The 14983-nt window shown below is 33.7% G+C and overlaps 1 long non-coding RNA gene across 1 annotated transcript; it reads left to right on the top strand.

Moving 5' to 3' along the window:
• The first annotated feature begins 4560 nt into the window (after nt 1–4560).
• Nucleotides 4561–12583, top strand: LOC139425784 (uncharacterized). The gene is made up of 2 exons (XR_011636928.1): nt 4561–4643; nt 12338–12583. It is a non-coding gene; the product is annotated as an uncharacterized LOC139425784 (long non-coding RNA).
• The last annotated feature ends 2400 nt before the right edge of the window (nt 12584–14983 follow it).

Below are 14983 nucleotides of genomic sequence, written 5' to 3'. Positions count from 1 at the left end.
AAATCGAGGTTGTCTTAGAGTTTTCAAGCGAGAGAAAAAAATCCTTTAATAAAGCTAGTCTCAAGGTGAAAATAATCTCAAATCTTGGTAATTATGAGGTTTCCTTTCGCAAAGTCTTGTGTGCTCAGCTAATATTTACCTTGACATGAAATTTTAATAGACAATACTGTTTGATCCTATCGTTAGTGTGACGTCAGCCAAAACGTCATAATGGACCTAAGTGACTATTTTATCAAAACGACAATAGTTTTTTTTTAAAAAAAAGCTTTAAAAAAATAATTTTTAATCCTATTAGGATGAAAGGTTTGAAACTGCAATATTTTTGCTTTATTGAAAACAGGTTTTTAGTACAAACATTTCGCGAAAAAAAAAGAAAATCTCAAGGTTGCAGTTAGGTTTCATACTTTATGGGTCAGGGATCATTATCAAACCATCGAGCTCTAGTGAAGCGTAAATAAGCTACTACTATTTTCGGTGGTTCCATCAAGGGTGGCTGCCTTCCCTTCGCAAAACTTGCCTATCGGATCAAACTAATAACCAACTACCCTCAGAGAAAGACTCATTTCCTTCATATGGTTATAGCAGCTATGGTGCTGCTTTAGTTGAGGCAAGCAATAGGGAAAAGCAAAAACCTCCTGCTGGTTACGCAGTGGGCACACTTATGCTTCACGGTCCAGCGTTAAAGTTTATCCCCTCTCAACCGAAAGGTGTTATGACTCAAGCCACTTCTGTCCGTGTCTTAACATTTACAGATTGTCAAAAGAATGAGCAGCATCCTGGTGTGGTTCTTGATTGCTTGAAAACAATCGCGTTCGATAGCTTGATGGGATGGCAGAGGAAACAACAGTGTCCATCCATTGAGTGATCCATCCATTGAAAATATTCATTGAATGATAAGTCTGTTGCTTTATATCGAAAATCTGAATCTTCTTAAGTGTATTGGTTGAGTCGAGGTGGCTCAGAATCGACCCAGAAAGCATGAAACCTTACGTCATCCTTATGTCGGAATTTTTTTTTATTTGTCACGAAAATGTTTTTACTACAAATCTTGTTTTCAATAAAGCAAAAACATTGCAGTTTCGAACCTTTCATCCTGAAAGGATTTAAAATAGCGTCACTTAGGTCCATAAAGACGTTTTAGCTGACGTCACACTAGTGATCAAATCGAGGATAAAAATAATAGGATCAAATTGCATTGTCCGTTAAAAAATGTCATGACAAAATGGACCTTAACTGAGCATGCAAGACTTTGCGAAAAGAAACCTTAAAGTTACCAAGATTTAAGATTTAGTTTCATCTTCAGAGTAGCTTTATTCAGTGATTTTTTTCACGCTTGAAAACTCTAAGTCTACCTCGATTTAAGGTTTTTATATTGAAGGTTGTTTTCCAAGGTTTTGGATTAGGGTAATAGGGTTAGGGTAATTAGGGCGTGGAATAGAGCAAACTGTCCCAGATCTCGTTTAAAGGTTAGAAGGTATCCACGTAAACAGCATAACAAACCTTTTTAGGTTTAATTTAAAAGGTTTTTGCAGAGTGAAAATAAACCTTATTTTGCCATCTGAGGAGTGATCGTCTCCCAGTGAAGTGACTCAAATTCGAATCCCAGCGATGACTGGTCAATACGAATTTTGCTTCCTGCTCACACCGATCGCAATGCGGTCGTAAAATATAACTAGTGGTAGACGGATCATGAGTTAAAATATCTTTGTCTACCGGCTACCCATTAGAAACTTTCATAGTTTTCCCTTCCATATAAAACAAATGTGGCTTAGTTCTGCCAAAAAGTGTTCGACTGAGATTAGTTTGTTCCAATGCTTGTTCCAGAAGTTTCCTTCCTTCTCGGTTGCTTTCAAAATTAGAAATCTAAAGAGTTAAACACTGATAGTTTTAAAATATAACCAATGTAATGATTGTATTTTATAAACGGCGGATTAATATATTTTTTAAATTTTTTATAGTACTTAAAGTTTGGATATCAAGAAAGAAAAATACTTTATCCTGAACTTTATAATACGTAAGCTGTTTTTAATTCATTTCACTTTGTATGTAACTTCTGTGTAACTTCTCTTAAGAGTAAATAAATGATTCTTTAATGCTTTTTTCAACATTCAATGAATGGTATTCATTACTATTTTACCCAGGAAACAAAAACGCCATCGTAGGTTTAAAAAATATGGCACATAAAGGTACAGGTAATCAACAACAAGACAGGTTTTATTGCCGGTGAAAACAGAGAAAAGTTTGTAGATGGTTATCAGAAATAGTTGAGTGTTTCAACTTCCGACTAAACCTGTTTTAATGTTTTCTGAGTGTTCCTTCTTGCACTGTGATTTTCATTATTTCGAGAAAGCTTTCTTTCCTTAATATAGGGGTGGGTGCTAAATATTAATTTGCGTCTCTCAATAACAACAATGGTTTTGCTTTCATTTTTGATGTGGATGTCAAAAATATAAATTGAGAGTGATTTTTGCACAATGCCCTTTCAATGTATGATTCAACATTTATGTTAGCCTTTTCGTTCCGGGCACCGTATTTAGCTAGTACCCAAGCAATATCTTGCGTGTACGAATACCGTATTTAAGCAGCATCCACTCGATGATCTATATGTACGAGCAACGTATTTAGGCAGCATTCATGCAATGTTTTTCCTGCACGAGTGCCGTATTTGAGCAGCATCCACTCGATGTCCTATATGTACTAGCATTGCATTTTGTTGCATTCATGCGTTGTTGTGCTTGTACGAGCCCCATACTTAAATGGCATTCACTCGATGATACGTGAGTACGAACACAGTATTTAACCGGCGTCAAAGAGATTCAGTTTGATTACAGCCCCAGTTTGCTTCAATACCATTACCTATATTAGATACGTAAAGGCACAGTAACCAGAACCGTAGAGTTCATTTGTCAGATGACATGTGAGTTGACATCGACGGCTTACAAAACAGCCATGTTGAGATTAGTTCAGGAACTGTGCGGGAAAGTGGTAGAGGGGTTAGCCTGACTGCGAAGGCAGTGGCTGCGAGTTTGAATCCCGCTCAGGGCATGAATGTTTCTCTCAATGCTCTGTTGTGTGAATATGGTCCATCTCATGAATGGGTATGTGTGGCGTGGGTAATGTTGCTCACTTTCGTGACTTTGGCCGCAAGGTGCTCACCAGGCAACGTAAGATGAGCAACACTACCGTTAAAAAAATAAGGACTATTAACTTGTTCTTTTTTGTAATATGGTTATATTTCGTTGGTATGGGGTACAGACTTTCCATAGTGCTATATAGCCGGTTCTCACTCGCGATCCAGACTTTGCATTCTTGTCGTGACAATAGACGCATAGTTTTTTCGCCCTGCAATCTTCATAGCTCGAGCAGAAGTCTTCATGTTGGCATTCTCTCGCAATGCACACTATACGAAAATCCCCAACTTCGAAAAGATTACCCAGTGAACACATTTCTTAGTCTTGATTAGGAAAGCTATTTCGAATTCACCTTCTTTAAAGTTTACATTATTAACTCAGAGATTAATGGTGCAGCTTTCTTTTGTTATTGTTTCGTAAGACCCAAATATGATGATTTGGGAGTTTCATCTAGGTAGGTGCTTCACAAATTAATCCATCCTCAAGGGCATTTCTCTTCTATCTACTCTTCTAGAATAGTTCTCTCTTTCTTGTCAGGAGTCCGGATTCAATCACGAGTTCTCCTTCCTGAGTTCTTTTAAGCTCTCTTACCTTAAGTTTAAGTTCCAGAGAAGTAAATTTTACTCTGAATCACCTCTTCCACCTTTTCCGGAGTCTTTCCATCGGCTAACTTCACCATCACGTTTCCTCTTCTTGAACCTATGAGTTTCTTCGTCATTTTTATCGCCTCCTCACGTAACTTTGGTTTCTTCCTCTTAGACATGAAGACTTCTTTCAACTCTCTTTCGGCTTCTAGCTGTCGTCTCTTAATGAACTGATGACACCTCGTTTTGATGTGAAATTGTGCTCGAAAAATCTATTGCCAAATTCATCATCTTTATTATTGCCATAATGCTTGGCACGTTAACTCCGATGTTCGTTAACAAATCTGTTTAGTTCCTCCAGTAACACTTGCGATGTCTGCGCCCATTCACGCTGGTTAACCTCAAAAGAGGTCTCTAAATCATAAGGTTCCAGGAACTGCTCTACCGTATAGTGCTTACCTTTGCGCGCAAGTCGTTGGAATACCAAAGCAAAGGAGCCATTCATTCTTCAGAGGATCAAAATTGCGATGGCATGTCTTCGAACTATCCTCTGAGCTGTTTCCCAGACCGTGGCCCATAGTGCAGCTTTGGTGCAACGTAAATAAATAACTTACCTATAGTACCTGTCCTTCTTACTGTGAGAGCAACATTGGCCCACCTACTACGATGAGAGATTGACGACCCACAATATCTGGGTAGTAATTGGGGAAACAATTGGGGTTGCCTTAAGAAAAATTTTATAAATAACTAGAATGTGGTTTCTAGTAATTAGAATTAGACGAGTTTCAATGTAGCATTTTATTTTCGAAATATATTTAGTGAAGCAATATTCATTATGCTTTCGATTTACAGCACTCAATGGATATATCTCGGAGTGTCATTCAGAAATGCAGAGATCAGAATTATCCACTTTGTTCCAAAAGTGCTGGTAAGTCAAGTTTGTTTTAAATAAAACAATTTGTAAAAACTGGAATTTCCTGCTATTTTCCTAGGAGTACAGGTTTAGCCACTGTCTGATTCACATTGAACTTTCGTGTGGAAAACGCAAGATACCTGTTACCAGTAATATGAGTCCATTGAATGACACCGCCATGTTGGTGCTGGATTACTTATTTGGGGGTTGAATTACACTGGTCTCCAGAGCAGGTCTCATGTTCAAACCAAAACCATGACAGGACAAATTCCGGAATAATATGTACGTCTGCTTAGGGGTGCAATAGGCTCTGAATTTGTGTTTATGGCTGTAAACGCCTTTCCTCACCTTTTAAATACCCAGAACGAATCCTTTTAAGCTGAGAGCATCACCCGCGTTAAATGGCCAGCATTTAAGCCTGACTTGAATCCTCTGAAGTAAGTATTGGGACATGACAGGCTTGACCGACGCTTGTTGACGAAGATTGTTGACGGAACTTATACCGGAACTGTGGAGAGCTTTGCATGCTGAGTGGTGTCATCTTCCCCTAGAACATCTCAATATTCTGATACTCAATATTGCATAGAGGACACAAGACACTTAATACATTAACCATCATACCAACCATGTAACATTAAGTTTTTCTATTGAAAATTTTTTTTATAATTCCTCCAGGAAGCAAAAATCGAAATTTTTATGAATGGTATCTTACCATCTTTTCTTTTTCTTATTTTTTGCTAAATAAATTGGTCTTATGAATAAGTTACGTTTGTTTTGTTTCTTAAACTTTTTTTGTCGGAGTTGGAATTTTCTTTAAAGAGTGTATGGTCATTAATTTAACAGCATTAAGAGAAGACTAATTTTTTATCAATATTAATGACTAAAATACATGCCTGATTTAAAATTTCTAGTTTAGTCGGTTTAAAATTAAAAGAATTATCGTGTTTAAGTATATGAAAAAAAAGCTATTTTAAAACTAATGCAATTTAAAACATTTAAAGAGTACAAACATTTTTCTTTCACATCAATGGTGCTACGTCTGACAACGCTACATCTTTCGTATTTATATGAGGATCTACTTGAACTCTTGAAGCAACGTTCTTATCAAATTCCTTTTAATAAAATACAAGTAGAAAAATGTTTTTGAATAGTTTGGAATTGTTCGCCAATAATGTATACAGGTAAATTCATTTTGGCGCATGAGGTAAATATTTCATCTAAACTTTTGTAATACAACTGTAATATACTGGACAAAAATACAATATTTGAAACACATTTAATTAATATCCATTCAATTCCAAAGAATTGGTGGACGGATCGTAAAGACACGGCTCCCAGTAGAACACCGAAGTCATGAATTACTACCTGTGGTCAATAAGCGGGTGGGTGACCTCTTTGATCAGCCTGCGAAGGGATCGAGGGTGCGCATTATCGATCCACATAAAACTATTCTACCGTAAAGTGATCGGTCTCGCCAGCAGGTCATCGAGTTACCAAAGCAACGGAGTCATTCTCTCTGCAGAGGATCAAAATTGCAATTGTAAGGTATCATTTTTTAAGAAATTTAATTTATGATAAATTTTTTGCTGTTAAGCACGTTAGGAGTAAATTTAACTTAGCGGACATTTTTACAAAACCTTTAACCAAGTTAGAAGTGGAAAATTTCTGTTCAAAAGTATTTGTGAAAGTTTAATCTTTTGGGTGGTTTCAGGACTGAAACAGCTTAAGTATTAGTTTAAGGAAATTAAATATTTCTTTAGTTTATTGAGGATTTTGATAAACTGTATATGTGTGTTTTTTTGTAAAAGTTGAAGGCATGAGAGGGGGCCGCATGTTAGACAAATAATAGAAGTTAAAAGGTATGAGGTTCGATTTTCCGTCGTCGATCTCATGCATTCAACTTGCGTCGGTGACGTCATGGTCTGCGGGGATCGGCCAGTTTATTTTCATTTGCTGTTGGTCGTTCTTGCGTGGATCATGACGTCACCTGCTATCTGTATTTAAGCTTCTGTTGAAGCAGATCATTTTGTATTCTTTCTTTTCGTCACTCTGTTTGTGACATTCTTTATTACTGATGTTTTTAAATAAACTCATTTATTCAGAAACTTCGTTTCTCTTTTATTGTTGACATGACAAATATGATATTCTGCGAGAATCTCGGCTGTCAAGGTTATGGGCCGAGTTTATGGCATAACCGGGATTCATGTTCTATCGTCCTGAATATCTAGTTTTGCATTAGCCTGGATTTAGCTGAGTCTTTCTCAACTTCAAATGGAGAATCTTAAAGATGGGGGCCGCTCCCGCCCGCCAAATTTGCAAAGTGAATCGTCAGCTTAAACCATAAGTTTGCTATGGAGTACTTCAAGATGCTGTGGATTTGAAAAATAATACCACATTTAAGAAAATATGATGCTTCTAAAGAATTTTTCTCCAGTTGACAAAACTAACAGTAAGAATTTATTTAAAGAATTTTAGACCGGAATTTGAAGTCGGCACATCCAAATTTGATGGCTACTGCTAAGGATTACGAAGTTTGGTATCTAGTATAGTACGAGCAGTGATACACCCTTTTGCTTTTAAAGAACCTTTTGAGTTATAATTGTTTCATCATGGAATCTTCGAGCCTGCATATAGATTTCCTAAATTCGTCAAATTGGAGTACGTGGAAAGAAAATATGAAAGTAATCCTTATGGACCGAGGAGTGTGGAGTTTTATCTCCAAAACTGAGCCTGCCCTACCTTCAGAAGCAAGTCGAAAAGAAAGTCAAGAATACCTCTGGAGACGGGACAAAGCGTACACGTCAATATTTCTTAGTGTGGAACCTGAATACCGAAGTCTGATCTCGGCGACAATGGATGGTGCTGAAGCTTGGGAAATTTTAAAACAACATTTTGAGCCGACTACGAGAGCGAGAGTTATTCAACTCCTAGACCAGTTCTTCGACCTGAAATACACCCCAGGAGAAGAGGTTGGAATATTCGCTGCAAGATTAAAGAACCTGGTTTCTCAATTGAAAGAAGCAGGACATCCTGTTGACGACCTATACCAAGGATTCCAACTTATAAGATACTTACCCAAGGACTTTCAAGGTATAGTTCAGATTATTTATAGATGGGAGGACACTAAATTTAAATTTAAGAACATTTTAGACGAATTACGTTTGGAGGAGAGTAGACTTAAGCAACTTAATTTTGATTTAAATAATGTTAGTGATATTGCTTATAATGTTAATTCAAGTTTTAATGAAAAGTTAAGCATAACCAATAAGTTTAGATCTGGTTCTTCTAATAGTAAGGGAAATTTAGAATCTGCTAATATTAAGTCCAAATCCAAAACTAGATCTAAATCTAAGATAGTGATAAATCTAAGATAGTGATAATCTATCAAACTAGTGATAAATCTAAGATAGGGCCTTGTTATCGTTGTAACAAATATGGTCATTTAATATCAGATTGTAAGCAAAAATTAAGGTGTAATTCAAAGAATATAAAGAGTAAATTTAAACAAAATGCAGGTGATAATTCTTTCTGTAATGTAACTACAAATGTTTTAGATAATAGTCTTTATATCGTTGAAGCAAATGTTGGCAATGTGAGTCATGAAATTGAGAAAGAAAGTTGGCTTTTTGACACTGCCGCTTCAACACATTTTTGTAATAATTTGGATTTATTCTTTGAATATGAAACTGTAGAAAATGCTTCTATGTCTTTAGCCATAGGTGACATTGAGAGCCCAATTTTAGGTATTGGAAAGGTGCAATTTTTTAATAAGTTAAATGGTAAAATGCACAGAGTAACTTTACAAAATGTCATGTATTCTCCTAAACTTAGAAGAAATCTTATTTCTGGTTCTGTAATAGAGAAAGCTGGAGGTTATTTTGTGGGTGTCAAAAATTGTATTTCTGTGTATAATCGGGTAAATGAGAAGATTTTATATTGTAAAAGATTTAATGGCTTGTATTATTTTAAACCAAATGCCTATACTAAGCCTGATAAAGATTTAGTTATTGACAGAAGCGTTAGTGACGCGAATGAGCAATTGTTTAACGTATCTGTTCAGACAAATGATTTAGACATCTGGCATTTAAGGTACTGCCACATAAATTGTGATTATATAATTCAAACAAGTAAAAATTCTAGTGTGAAAGGATTACCTAATCTCAAATTTTCAGATAATAATTGTATAGAATGTAAACTAGCTAAATCTAAAAGAATTTCGTTTAAACCAATTTTAAGTATAAGGTCTAAGAAACCTTTGGAACTTTTACATATGGACGTATGTGGTCCAATGCCTGTCATTTCACATGGTGGAAGTCGGTACTTTCTTTCTATCACTGACGATTTTTCGAGAAAAGTTACTACTTTTCCCATTAAAAGGAAATCTGATGTTTTTGATTGTTTCATAAGATTTCAAAAGCGAACAGAAAGATTTTTAAACTGTAAAATTGTAAATGTTAGAACTGATAATGGTATGGAATTTTGCCATAAAGAATTTAGTGATTTTCTTGAAAATGAAGGTATAAGAGCTGAGCGTACTAACGCTTATACGCCAGAGCAAAACGGTGTTAGTGAACGCTATAATTTAACTGCCTTAGATAATGTAAAAGCTATGCTAAAATCTAGTAAATTAGGAGATGCTTTTTGGGCTGAAGCTTTACTATGTTTTACTTACACTTTTAATAGAATTTGTCATAAAAACCAAATTAAAACTCCCTTTGAATTGTATAGTGGAAGAAAACCATCAGTCACTCATTTGAAAACATTTGGTTGTTTAGCATTTGTGTGTCAACCAAAACAGTTGCGTAATAAACTTCAAATGAGAGCTAAAGAAGGGATTATGTTAGGATATGCAATGCATACGAAGGGTTATAGAATTTGGATTAAAAACGAAAGGAAACTTGTAGAAACAATAAATGTTCGTTTTGACGAAAGTGTAATTGGTGTGGAAGCTGTACTGGGCACCAAATTCATTAAACGCAATTTTGCTAGTTTTATACCGGAACGTCCCGATTTGGGCGGAAGTTCTTCAGATGAAGACTTAGGTAATTCAAGCTTAAAACCCGATTTAATTCCGTGTAAAAACATTTCATGGATTAGAAAAGCTGTACCCCGTCCAGATAATAGTCGAACTGATATTTATTATAACATTGAAGGAGTAAATATGAGATTAAGATCCTATAATGATGTAGAAAATTATTGCAACAGCAATAATATTAAGTATGATAGGGATTTATTTAATTTCAGTGGGAAAAATGCTTTTTCGGGTAAAGTTTCAAATTTTCAGGTTAATCATAATATAAAACATGAAGCAAATCATATTGAAATAAAAATTCCTAAAAACTATAAAGACTGTTTAAAATCTCCTCAAGTTAAAAATTGGGAATTAGCCATGTCTGACGAGATTAACACTATGAAAGAAAGAAAAGTTTGGGATTTGGTACCAACTCCTAAAAATAAAAGAATTTTGGGAAGCCGTTGGGTTGATACAACTAAAGTAAATGAAAAGGGGGAAATTGTAAGATACAAAGCACGTTTAGTCGTCCAGGGATTTAAACAAATAAGAGGTGAAAGTTATGATGAAGTATTTAGTCCTGTGGTTAATTTTGTTCTTGTAAGAATGTTTTTCACAATATTAGTTTGTATGCTAGGATGGTATCATTCCCAATTAGATATAAAGTGTGCTTACCTTTACGCAAATTTGAATGAGGATGTTTTTATGTATCAACCTCAAGGTTTTGTTCATTTAAATAAGCAAGACCACGTCTGTCATTTAAAGAAAGCTATTTATGGACTCAAACAAAGTGGTCGAGAGTGGTTTTTTGAACTTGATAATACACTTGAAAATTTAAAGTTTGTAAGATTGAAGTGGTGTAATTGTACATATGTATATAAAAATGTAATTCTTATAATTTATGTAGATGATATAATTATTTTTGCTAAAACAAAAAATGAAGTAGACAGTGTTATTAAACTTTTAGGTGATAATTTTGATTTAAAAATTTTGGGTAATACTCGTAAGTTGTTAGGTGTTGAATTTGTTCAAAAAGATGGTGAGATGTTAATACATCAAAAGAGTTACATCCAAAAAGTTTGTAAAATGTTTTCTAGCTTTAAATTTCCTTTGTCATCGTTGCCGATTACTAAGGGTAACTTATTATCAAAAGCTGACTGTCCATCTTCTAAAAACGAAGTGGATGAAATGGCGAAATTGCCGTTTCGGAGCATTTTGGGTTGTTTGGCTTATATAGCTAATCGCACAAGACCGGATATATCCTATGCGGTAAATATATTGTCACAATTTCAAGAAAACCCAGGTTTAAAACACTGGAATACTTTATTAAGATTATTAGGTTATGTTCAAAATACTCAAGATTATTTCTTAAAATTGTCAAATATTGAAGAATTAAATGTTAATTGTTACTGTGACTCAGATTTCGCTGCTAACAGGGATGACAGAATATCAGTAGGTGGTATAATATTGTTTTTAGATAAAACTCCGATATTCTGGAAAACTTTCAAACAAAAATGTGTGAGTCTATCTACAATGGAATCAGAATATGTGACTTTAACTGACGCTGCCAAAGAGGTAATATGGATTAAGCGAATAATAGATGAGTGTAGAGAATTGAATTTAGAAGACATAAATTTAAGTGATTGTATTATATTTAGTGACAATCAATCGGCAATTGATTTTTCTCATTCACCTATTGAAAATAGTCGAACGAAACACATCGACGTTAGGTATCATTTTTTAAGAAATTTAATTTATGATAAATTTTTTGCTGTTAAGCACGTTAGGAGTAAATTTAACTTAGCGGACATTTTTACAAAACCTTTAACCAAGTTAGAAGTGGAAAATTTCTGTTCAAAAGTATTTGTGAAAGTTTAATCTTTTGGGTGGTTTCAGGACTGAAACAGCTTAAGTATTAGTTTAAGGAAATTAAATATTTCTTTAGTTTATTGAGGATTTTGATAAACTGTATATGTGTGTTTTTTTGTAAAAGTTGAAGGCATGAGAGGGGGCCGCATGTTAGACAAATAATAGAAGTTAAAAGGTATGAGGTTCGATTTTCCGTCGTCGATCTCATGCATTCAACTTGCGTCGGTGACGTCATGGTCTGCGGGGATCGGCCAGTTTATTTTCATTTGCTGTTGGTCGTTCTTGCGTGGATCATGACGTCACCTGCTATCTGTATTTAAGCTTCTGTTGAAGCAGATCATTTTGTATTCTTTCTTTTCGTCACTCTGTTTGTGACATTCTTTATTACTGATGTTTTTAAATAAACTCATTTATTCAGAAACTTCGTTTCTCTTTTATTGTTGACATGACAAATATGATATTCTGCGAGAATCTCGGCTGTCAGCAATGGCGTGTCTTCGGATCATCCTGAGGGATGTTTACCATACCGTCACCAAAAACCAATTGCGCAGCTCTGGTGTGACGTAAATAAAGTACCTACCTACCGTAGAATTCAATAAGTACCCATTTGTATCCATAAATTTTGTACTAATTCTAATATATATATATATATATATATATATATATATATATATATATATATATATAATATATATATATATATATATATATATATATATATATATATATATATATATATATATATATATATGTACATATATATTACTTTCTCGTTCTTGTTTAATGAATACAATACATTGTAAGATTAATTTTGTATTGATATTTCTAGCCAATGGAGTTGTTTAGCAACATCGGTGGATTCTTGGGCATTTGGATTGGATCCTCTATCATAGAAGTCTCAGATTTATTATACAAACTATCTGAATTCATCTACATTCACATCATGAAATTTGTTAAAAAGAAATCTACACTATAAAAGAATCCGGATCAAATTACGGCAAGAAGTCCTGGCACCCTGAATTATAAGAAAAAACAATTTCAAATATATATCAATAAAATACGATAATTTTTTTTTACATAATGTTAATCATGTTTATTTATTACTTATTTTAGTTACTATTTATAAGTATTATTATAGTCTATGTATTATAAGATTTATCAATGTTTTTTAAGATATGATAATTTTTTAGTTCTAATTTAACAAAATAAAGTTAAATTTAATTTATTATTATTTATATTCATTTTAAATATACTTTCTTAAATGAAAAGATATATAAATACTTTTGTATTTGAATAAATAAAAAATATACGAGGAAAAAAAATTAATCTAAGGGCCCCAAAAAATTTGAATGGCCCAGGGCCCCCGCGTGCGCTTAATCCGGCAGCCGCAACTACCGGGCCCTTTTCGATAATGTCAATTTTGTAATAAAAATTAAGATTAATATTTACATTGGAGCTCCACATGAATTTCAAAATAAAGCACTTTTATTCATTATCATTTATGATTCTTTACTAAGCAATATGATTTTTGATAAATAATCTCTTGCTGACGTCAAATATCGGATGGGCAACTGAAAACTACGTCATTCAATATCATCTTCAACAAATAATAATTTCTTCAAGTACCAAAACTATTTTCTTGGATAATTAATATTAATCTTACATATATCTACAACATACGTATTATTTAGATTAATTATACAGGGTTATTCATAATTCCCTCCGGGGTTTCAAACCGTTATAGTAAAAAAAGGAAGACGAATATGGCAAAAAGCAATGAATTATTCCGAAAGTTTTAATCTTGGCAGTTGCCGGAAGATGGCAGTTACTTGTACCACTGAAGTTAGTTGTAGTAGAGAAAAAATGGCATTTACAGGAGGAGGGAATTATGAATAACCCTGTATGTTGCACACATAATTCTTAAATTCAAATATACAACACTTTAAGCGAATGTTAATGTCTAAGAAAGAGATTATTTCTTTTTACCAATCTCTCCCAAGCTTTTCAATGTCTTTCATTTCTCTGTCCTTCTCCTTTGCTTTCTCACAACTAATGAAAGGATAAGCTCGTGATAAGCTCCCTAAGAAATCGAATCTACTTTCAAACGTAGTCACCAATATAGCTGAAAATCTCAATATTCTAAAATGTATAACAGCCCTAATTTTTAATTTTAAATTGAACTCAACTTATCTAACTCAATTCATACATAAAATTCGTATGAAATAAATTTTAAAAAGCATAATCGAAACATTACAATTTTTGTAAATATCACATTAGAGACAGAGTGTATGACAGTGAATGGCCGAAGTTTGTGGTTGTTGACTTCTTGACTTCCACCTGTGAATGTTGACAATCACATAGTCGCTTTGGCAAATGTTCGAAGTACAAGGTCTAGTTAAGTGTCAATGCTCAGTATGCCCTACATATATATATATATATATATATATATATATATATATATATATATATATATATATATATATATATATATATATATATATATATATATATATATATATATATATATATATATATATATACATACAAAAATAGTAAAACGAAAAAAAATTTAACTAATAAGTTTTATTTGCTGTGTATAAGTTGCAAATACAATGTGCAAAATAAAAAAAGATATCACCCTGAGTAACGTTTGTACTAGAATGGATTTTCTCAAATTAAATGTCAATCTTAATGGTTTCACGGAGTGACTTTAATTGGCCTAAATAATTAGATCTAGCTATTAATTAAGTTGCAAAATCAAACACAAAAACGTACTTTCTCTGAATAAACATATATGATTTTTTTCTTTACACATTTGGATTTCTGACTCTCAAGATAGGAAAGGTGTAGAGAAAATTTCGAAAATATTGGATCAAAAATTGGAATGCTAAGAAGTTATATGTATTTGGAGTCGTCTCAAAAAGAGGCCAAAAGCTATCGCCATATCGCAGGAGGAGAAATTTAATATAACCATAATCTTACCGCGTAATCGACAAGGGAAAAATACCTAGTGTTTCTCCATTGCTAAGCAACTAACCTGACAATTTTTTTTTTAATTTTTATTTTTATTTCCAATGGCAGAAATTGACTAACTCTTAACAAGAAGAATAAACATAGATAAGAGGAAAAAGTCAATGACTCATTAGCAGATGCATAGCACTGCAATATCTGTTCAATTCGGAGTTTCCGTGAACATCCCATCAAGTACCATTATTTCGAATTTCCTAAAGAGTGGGCAATTCGGACTCGTGAGAATACCACTGCGGTGGACGTGGTGCGCAAGACAGTCATGACCCACAGCAAGTCAAAATTCTGCCTCAGCCTTTTCACGGGGTCTGTCTGAAATGCTGATTATTAGTGATAATCCAGGAAAAAACTTCTTGAATAATATTGTTAAAATTTTTATTTAAGTTGGAGAAAATGGATCCAGGTTTATTTAATTAAGTATTAAACTCACGTGGGATTGTTTTAAATT

The sequence above is a fragment of the Parasteatoda tepidariorum genome, chromosome 4 (assembly GCF_982258835.1).
Source record: "Parasteatoda tepidariorum strain Cologne lab strain chromosome 4, Ptep-v5.0, whole genome shotgun sequence".
Taxonomy (NCBI): domain Eukaryota; kingdom Metazoa; phylum Arthropoda; class Arachnida; order Araneae; family Theridiidae; genus Parasteatoda; species Parasteatoda tepidariorum.
The sequence above is the reverse complement of the archived record's forward strand: the minus strand, read 5'-3'. Positions and strand labels throughout refer to the sequence as shown.